Raw genomic sequence first — 8902 nt, 5'->3', positions numbered from 1 at the left:
GCAAAGCGCTGGAATCAGACCTACTGTTCAAAGCACTTTCCTGCGGATATAAGCTGTGTTTCTGCTAGGAGGGTTTGCCAAAACAGTTATACTGGTAAAGCGGCTAAGGTTTCAAAGCCAAAGTCATCTCCTTTTACTTCAAATCAGAGCTACACCGATCTGCACCAGAGAAACAGCTGGCTCTGAAACCAAAATAGCTCATTAGTCAAGGGCATATTCCAAGGCTTGAATCATCTTTAGCAAAGGAAAGGGACTCAGTGTCAGTAAGTTTGACAGGGGACATGGGAAAGGCTAACTGACCTTTATGGAGAATGTCAGCACAGGGAACCAACGCTTAATCCTCAAAAAGCCCTGAGGTATCACTCTGGCTGGTGCCAGGAAATTTGTGTCCCTCTGGACAGGCAGGCATGCTTACCAATAGAGCATGCAGATCCAGATGCTATGTGTGCCCCGATTATTGCATAATATTATCAAATAACATTTTTTAAAACCTTTAAAATGCCTTGGTCAAACAAATTAAGCTTCCTTTTTCAGTGGTTAGCCAAAAGACCAGCTCATTTTTTTTATGTAAATATATAACTAATGAGTATGTTGAATCTGCTCTCTCCCTGTATCATCTCTTTCCTGAGGAGAGTAAAATGGCATGTTGCTGGACACAATTAATTTCCCTTTTGCCAAACTAGAATACCACCACTGGAGCATGAATTGAGTTGAGGAATTTGCTAAGCATGGGATATCTCAGAAAAGTAACTATAAGAAGCACGGTGCTAACAGCTTTGCCTTGTAAGGATGAGAAGCTCTTGACATGCATAGGTCTCTGAATTTCCTATAAACCTACTGTATTCCTTGTAAAACATTTTTAATTGTCTTGGCAAAACCACTAAGCTTTTATGAGGATGCCTTTGTGACTTGCCTTTTTGAGCTTCATCTCCCTCTTTCTGCTTCTTTTCCAGTTAAGAGCAAGCAAGAATTACCCAGTTCTCTGGGATATACTGCTGTCGCCACTGGACAGTCTGCCACTGATGGGGGCCAGCTCTTGCATTTTGCTCACCACTAAAAACGGCATTGCATTGAGAATTAATGATGTTATGAAGGGTGCTACAGTTGTGTGAGTATAAATAAACGCAGTGCTAGTAAAAGACACTCAAGGATAAATAGCAAAGGTACTGCATTTTGCGAGACCAAAAATAACTTCATGCTGTGCACGGAAAGTACCTTCTGCTGGCTGTCGTGTACCTGCTGTTACCAGCCAGGGTTCTTGTCTTCCTCTGAAAGGCAAAAAGCATGTGTGACTTCAAAAGCCATGGGACTTTTCTCTGTCCCTCCAAGACAGTGACACTGAGAAGCTGGGACCCACTTGTACATACACTGTGAGTAACAGTGCTCCACCTCCCAAACCTGTCTATGTTCTGTGCCTCTATTCTACCTATACAGAGCTGTAAAGATCCCAAGCAAATACCAGCACCCATATGGGCTCTTCTTTTCCTCTCCCACCCTTGCAGCCACGGGGTCTCTTCAGCAGCTCCCTCTCACAGGGCCCCATTTGGGGGGTTCAGCCATGCTCTGTGCCCCCAGAGGAGGCTTACAGTTGGCAAAAATGAACTTAAACATACAAATGGCTGATGTCATCGAGAAGCAGAGGCATGACAGAAAGATTTGGGCTAAGCCAAGTGGCATATTTTGCCTGAAGGTATCTCACCAGTTTGAGTGAGAAGGTCTGGGGGTGCTTGGGAAAGTGAGGGGAGAGAAGGATGCAAACAGGTCTGAAATGCCTGTGTTTTGTTGCAGTGGGTGGCTTCAGCAAGAGCCAGGGGTCAGGTCTGCAAATTGGACCAATTAAATACGATTTAATTCTAGACTAATGGGTACTGAAAGAGTCACACTCCTGGCATGTAACTCCATTGATATTAATTCTTTAGGGATGAGCTTGGCTTGGATGATATGTCAGATGAGAACGTGAAACCACAGAAAAGTATTCTGTCTAAATGCAATATAAGGACAAGTTTCTGATCTTCAATGTAACTGACAAAGACATCTAGAAATCATTGGAAAGGTAAAACAATTGTTTTGGCATTAATAATGGTGTTTGTAAATGTCTTCTTAACACTTGAATTCCGTTCTTTCACATGACGAAGTTAGTATTCCACTGCTTCCTTTTTTCTTTGTTTATTCTGTTTTAAATTAGAGCATTATGGGGAAATCCAAAACTAGGAGCCAATTTGTCTGTTTGTTCTCACTCGATAACTCTTGCTCTCCTGGGTACAGTGATGTTTATTTTTAAAGGAATCTTTCAGTGATCTTTGCTAAAAATAAAAAATAAAAAAATGAAGAGACAATTCTTTTCCTGCACTGCTTATTGTATCACATGTAAGCCCATTTAAGCTTGATATTAAGGCTAGATTCATGGTTTTTTACCTGGCTTTCTGCTTTGCTACCAACCTTCTGCTCAGTGTTGTACATCAGTTTTCCCTTCTTTGAAGAGAATGTCCCCTCTTGGGTGGTATTCTAGTCACAACAGTCAGATGTTGTTATGATGTGCAGAGAAGGTCTAAAACTAAAAAAGAAAATAGTTCTACTCATACCAAGTGGACAGGAACACAGCAATCAAGCCTGGTTTGGAAATGAATACTTAGTATTGCATAGAAACCTATTATTTTAATGCATATATGCTCTCAGCAAGGTTTCTGATATTTCCATAGTCACACAACTTCTGCTGGAAGATTATACGTGGGACTGACATTTGGACTTCCATCAACCAGTAATGCAGACTCAACATCAAGAAGGACTACTGTTCCCAGAGATGACATGAACTGTCTACTTAATTGTTAACAGGCACATGCAACTTTGTTCTGTTCGCTTACTGCAAAGTTAAGCTCAGTGTTTGCATGGTTTTGCTCCCCAAGATTTCATCATCCACAGAGAGGTTTCAGAAATTTTGAATTTTGCTCCAGGACATTCATGGCTCCATGTAGTCAGTCAGCAGGGGACAGAGTGTCTCGCTTGTTGAGATACAGTCTGATGCTTATGGGCCTGGAAAATCTGCTCATGCTGCCAACCAGAAGTCTCCAGAGGATTAAGTATCCTCCAAGGCAGCCCTTCTAAAATAGTGTTAAAATAAGGAATGCTAACATGTCCAAAACACTGATTAAACATAAATTAAACCTGAAGTACTTATGGTAGCCTTTCTGTGGATGTGAACCTGCTGAACCAGCAGCTGTGCAACATCTGAAGAAACAGCTGTTCAGAAACAAGGTAAAAGCATCAACGAGAAAGCCAAGGTCTTCTCGGGGTATGTTTGCACTGTGCACTGAAGGTGTGCACATTGCAAGCTCCTAGGATGGGTACCAAGAGCTGTGAAGATACAGTAGCATAGGTGCCAGTCCACCCTAGCAACCTGAATACGTGCCCAGGGTTCTCAGAGAGCTTGTCTGCTGGTGCCTAATCCATGGCAAGACCATGGCACTCTGCTGCTATTGTAACCTCTGCCAGCTCGGCAAAACAAGAACAGATGCATGATCAGCTGCCACAGTTGCTTACACTGATGTCAACACAGTCTCAGGTCTCAGCCTACCCGGGACTCTTGAGAATGATCTGTTAGGGACTCATGAAGTCTTTGGAGAGTGTGACACCAACACCTTGAGCATTAGGACGTTCAAGACAGGAAGTCCTGGAGTACCTGCAGCACACCTAAAGGGTGACAGATCAGAGTGGAGCAGCAGAGAGCACTGTTTAAACCCCACTAAATCTCATGACCACCAGCTAGAGACTTTCCTGGCAGCTGCAGTCCCTGTACCACCACTATTACCCTCTCCTCCAGATTTCCACGACTCATGGGCCATTTGGGGGCTGTATGGCATTTAGGCCACGCTACATTTGATGTTGCACAATTTAAGGCACATTTCCAGGGGATCTTCAGTATATATTCAGATGCTTACTGAGAATCATAGAAAAAAATAGGTTGGAAAGGACTTCTGCAGGACTGTCATGCAATCTTGTGTTTAATGAAACAGAAGGTTTCTCAAGGCCTCATCTAGCTGAGTTATGAGTGCCTCCAAAAATAGAAATTGCACACGCTTTCTGGGCAACTTGCTTTAGTACCTGACAGCCCTCATTATGAAGAGTTTTCTTCCTTATTCCTAGCTGGATGGCATCCCATCTAGTCCCATGGATTTGTGTATATCCAGTTTACTTAAGTGACATCAGCATCACCCTCTTTAAATGTGGGTAGTACCTCTCTCTTCCAAACTATTAGATGTGGATGCCTGGGAGAAGACTCTGCCAGTGAAGACTGAGGCAAATAAAAAGTCTGAGAACCTCAGAGGTTTGTGTGTCTTTCATCACTAGATCACCTGCCCTATTCAGCAGCGGACCCGTATTTTCTTGGTCTTCTTTTCACTACTAATGTACCTGTAGAAGCCCTTCCTGTTGCTTTTCACAGCATCACCAGTTATCACCTCGAGCCCAGCTTTGGCTTTCTTAATCCCATCCCTGCATGCCTGTGTAGTTCTACACTGCTCCTTGATTGCCTGTCCCTTCTTTCCCCTACTACATGTTTTCTTTTTATGTTTGAGCTCAACCAGTAGTTGTCTGTACACCCAAGCTGGCCTCATGCACTGCCTGCTTAGCCTTCTGCATAACGGCATGGACCATTCTTCAGCTTTGAGGAGATGTTCCTTGAAGATCACCTAACCCTCTACATCCCTTCACTCTTCACAGCAATATCCCAAGGGAAGCTGCTTGCTAGTTCCCTGAACAAGTCAAAGTCTACTCTCCTAAACCCAGGGTCATTCTTCTGCCACTCACCTTTCTCTGCTTTCTCATGATTTTAAAATCTACCACCTGTTGGTCTCTCCAAAGCTGCCACTGACCATCACAACCCCAACCACCTCTTCCTTGTTTGTGAGCAGCAAATCAATCAGAGCATCTCCCTACTCAGCCTGTCCAGCACCTGTGTCAAGAAATTGTCCCTGACCCACTCCAGAAATCTGGATTGCTTGTGCCCGACTGTGTTTCCTGCCCAGCAGATTTCAAGTCAGTCAGTGCATCTTATAAAAGCCAGGGCTTGGAACAGCGACCCTTCTTCCACTTGTCTAGAGAAGGCTTCATCTCCTTGGTCATCTTGACCAGGTGATCTGTAGCAGATGCTTACTACCATGATGTTACCTGTGTTGGCCTTCCCTCTGATCCTGGCCCATAAGCTCCTGACAAGCCCATCACACAGTCCATAGCAGATCTCTCTGTGCAGACCATAACCCTCCTGTGCATCTCACCTTCCTCCTTCTAAAGAGCGCATATCCATCCAGCACAGCACTTCAGCTGTTGGAGCTCTTATAGCTTCTAAGTACAAAGAAGCAATGGGTGGGTCAATCCCCTGCCTATCCAGGTCTGCAATACTGTGTCTCCCAATCCAATCAATATAGAGATCTGGGCACTGTCTTGAGATGACTTGCTATGAACACCTAAATTAGACGGTGCACCTTCGGCTCTTGATTATTATGCTACAAAAGGCTAATAACAGCCTTAGGACAAGTCTTTAATCCACAATCCCTACACATCCCATTATAATCAGAAACACATCATGCATGCTCTTCTGGGATCAGTAGAAAGAATAACTATCCTTTTCTCATGTGGTAAAGACAGATGAACCATGGAAGCCCTCTCTCAAAGATCTAGTTTCTGTGGCAGGACTTCACAAAGTCAGGGACTTCCCTGCTTGCTCAGACATGGTTACGGTTGATGTGCTTCTGTTGGCTTGATACAGGAGAGAGAAAACTGAGGAGCCACACAGAGGGGTCTGACCTTTTGAGGTCAGCCCTTGTCAGGACCAGCAGATTTGGGAATGTGTGTGCAGCAACTGCTTGTTTGTGATTGTTTCTACTGTGTTCAAGGAAAGGGGAAAAGGCTTTCTTTATCCTTCTGTAAATAAACAAGATCACAGGAGAAATACACTACATTCATATTAGCAGTTTCTCTTCCAAATAGGAAAGTTGTAACAGGTGACAGTATACTTACAGCCTGTTCTTTGAACCTTTAAATGCTCTCTCTCACAAAAGCATTTTTTCTCTTCAATGGAAGAACCAGGGTAAGAACATCTCCTCATTCTGCAAATTGCGGTTTGGTTTCTTTGATTCAAGCTGTAAAAATCTCACTACAAAATTTCACAATTTAGTCTGAGCCACAGGAGCTGTAACTGGTACATGGTGCTTCCAGTGCAGTTTGTTAACAAGATGAAGGCCTTAGTCCCAGCCAGAGCAGGAATACATATCACAAACATTTGGAAGACTTGCTTAAGGAAATCCAGACTGACAACCTCTCTTCCTACTGCAAATCACTGTCTGGTCTAATTTCCAGTTTGACTGCTGCTCTCTTTCCCCCAGCACACCTGCAGGTAAAAAGTCATCACAAGCAACACGCCTGTCCCCAGGTGAGGAGCAGGCAGGGTGATGGTGCCAGCTGTCTGTACAAAGAAGCTGCTGTTGGTCCTTCTTGGCTGGAAGGACGATTGGTTGGTAGGTGCAGCTTTGGCTTTGAGAGGGCAAGGGAGACAAGCTACAGAACAAACAGGAGGAATAGGAAGCATCTTCAGAGCTCTGTCAAATGTTCATGGAGTGACTTGTCTATTTGAGAGGGGAAAGAAGACGGACTCAAAAAATTTCCCCCCCCCAGACAGGGAGGGGACACTGGCGGGGTCAAGAAACAAAATGGCATCTTTCACCACTGCAGTATCCAGTGAGTCCCCACTTGCCTAGTAGTAACAAAGAGTCACATTCCTGAATGCATATAGGACTGTTAGCCCACTGGTCTCACGGGAGCTTAACACTACTAAAATGCCTGTGTGAGTCCAAGCAAAAATGGATAAAACCTGCTATTTGCTGATTAAATGCTGCTTTGGCCTGTCTGTCTTGCACAGAAAAATGTGCAGGGTCAGACTGCCTTGTTTTCCATGTAGATCAGGCACTGGCCCCTAACAGGACAGGAAGAACAGGACTGAACTGGAGGGACCAGGGACAAGGAACCTGCAAGACCTCCAGGTCCTGCCATGCCAGCTCACAGAGATCTTGCTGAGCCCTGTAGCCCTGCTATGACATAGGTTACTGCTCCAAACCCACCTGCAACACGAGTAGAATGGGCATGAGCTTACTTTGCTTCTTTCCATGCCTCAAGACACTCAACTACACATTATGGCCACACCACATCTAGATGGCTCCCTTTGCGACACTGCCACCCCTCTTCCAGCTATAACACCTGAAACTCCCAAGGGCAAAGTTTCCTTAATTAATCATCAGGCAGTTGTTTTTTTCTCTGTCTTTTTTTCCATTTCTGAGTTGTGCCGCCTCCTGCCAACTTTCTGCTTGGCATGAATTTCTACAACAGAGCAATATAAGTTCTTCTGAAAATAGATACTTAAACTGGAAAGCCTGACACACCCTATATGGAGCCTGTGAGTGGCAGAACCATAATCAAAAGGCAGTCAAGACACCAGGCCATGCTAGCAGCATTCAATTAAGACTCTGAGCAAAGCAGCCCTAAGAGAAGAAAGTAAATGTGAACGCTATAAACACTGTTGCACAGAACCCTCCAGGCTCTTTTCATCACTGAGAGGCATTTGAGTTCGTACTCTTTATGGTAACCCTAGCTCAGGTGTTATTTCAATGTAGCTGGCACATTCAGAACTTCTTTAAAAATAAAAATTCATGGAAATGGCCAACCTGCTGTGATTTCCTGTTATGAAACTGCATGCAAAGCCTATGGGGAAAAAGCCAGTAGCCCTACGATACAAGTCTGAGCTCTGCCTCTCATTAGCAAGGGTGGGTTTTTCAGGATAAAATTCTCCTGGGCCAAATAACAGGAGACGGATAAATAAAGTTTGTCAACTGCCCTTTCTGACTCACTCTCTCCTGCTGGAAGGATGACTCACTGTCATGTGTAAAAGGCTGCCAGGTCTTGCTTACATGCTTAAACAAGCATGGGTTGTCTGTTAGATGTGTATTGCCTCAGAAGAAGCAGACACTTAACGCTGAGAAGGCAGCCCTGGAAAGGACTCTGCTGACTAAAGGATCTGAACTTCAAGGTATTTCTCAGTCCTTTCTGGAAAGTTCAAGGTTGTTGTTCAATTAGCACAGAAAACTTAGACCCAAAGCCATGGCTGAGGGCTTGGCTGAGGATCACAGTGTTTTAAACCAGGGCTCACTAGGACCATCAGATTTTGCCCAGGTAACTCCTGCAGAGTGAGCCAGACAGCATGTTCTAGGTGCAGACAGGAGTAACTCAGACAATGCCTAGTCCAGAACTACCTTTTGACCAAGGAAAACAGTGTGCCAAAAGCAGTCACTTGTTGCTCATTATTTCATGCCAAGAAGTAGCTCCGTGGGGCTGCTCCCCTTAAGGAGACTGTGAGAAACCTGCATTAAATCTGGAGAGGGGCAGACATGGATGTTGAACATCACCTCTCAGTCTGAGTAACTCGTTGACTCTTTTTGAGCAACACCAGTAGCTGCTTAGCGCTTCCTCCTCTCTGCAGTGACACAGACCCTGGAGGTAAGTGATAGTGCACAAAAAGCTTGTTTGCATCCAGGAGCTTTGCTGCCTGCGTAAATGCATGCTCCACCCTTTGGTCTTCTCCTGTTGTCCCGGGCCCACCACAGGCCAAGTGTGCAACTGTGAAATCTCTGCCCCAGGCAGTGCAGTTCACAAATCCCAGTTATTAGCAGGTACCACAGTCGCCCTTGCCCTGCAGGGCTGATGTGGCAAAGGACACTTTTCACTCATACTCTTTCTAAGGCTCCATGCAATGGCTGTTTGCTTGCCATGACAAAGCAACATGTTTTTGCAAGGACTAGTGCACTGGGATGTCAATCCACAGATCTGAGAGGGCGAGAGAGCCCAGTGTCACAGCTAGAGA

The sequence above is a fragment of the Falco biarmicus genome, chromosome 7 (genome assembly GCF_023638135.1).
Source record: "Falco biarmicus isolate bFalBia1 chromosome 7, bFalBia1.pri, whole genome shotgun sequence".
In the NCBI taxonomy this organism is placed as follows: domain Eukaryota; kingdom Metazoa; phylum Chordata; class Aves; order Falconiformes; family Falconidae; genus Falco; species Falco biarmicus.
This window is presented reverse-complemented; position numbering follows the sequence as displayed.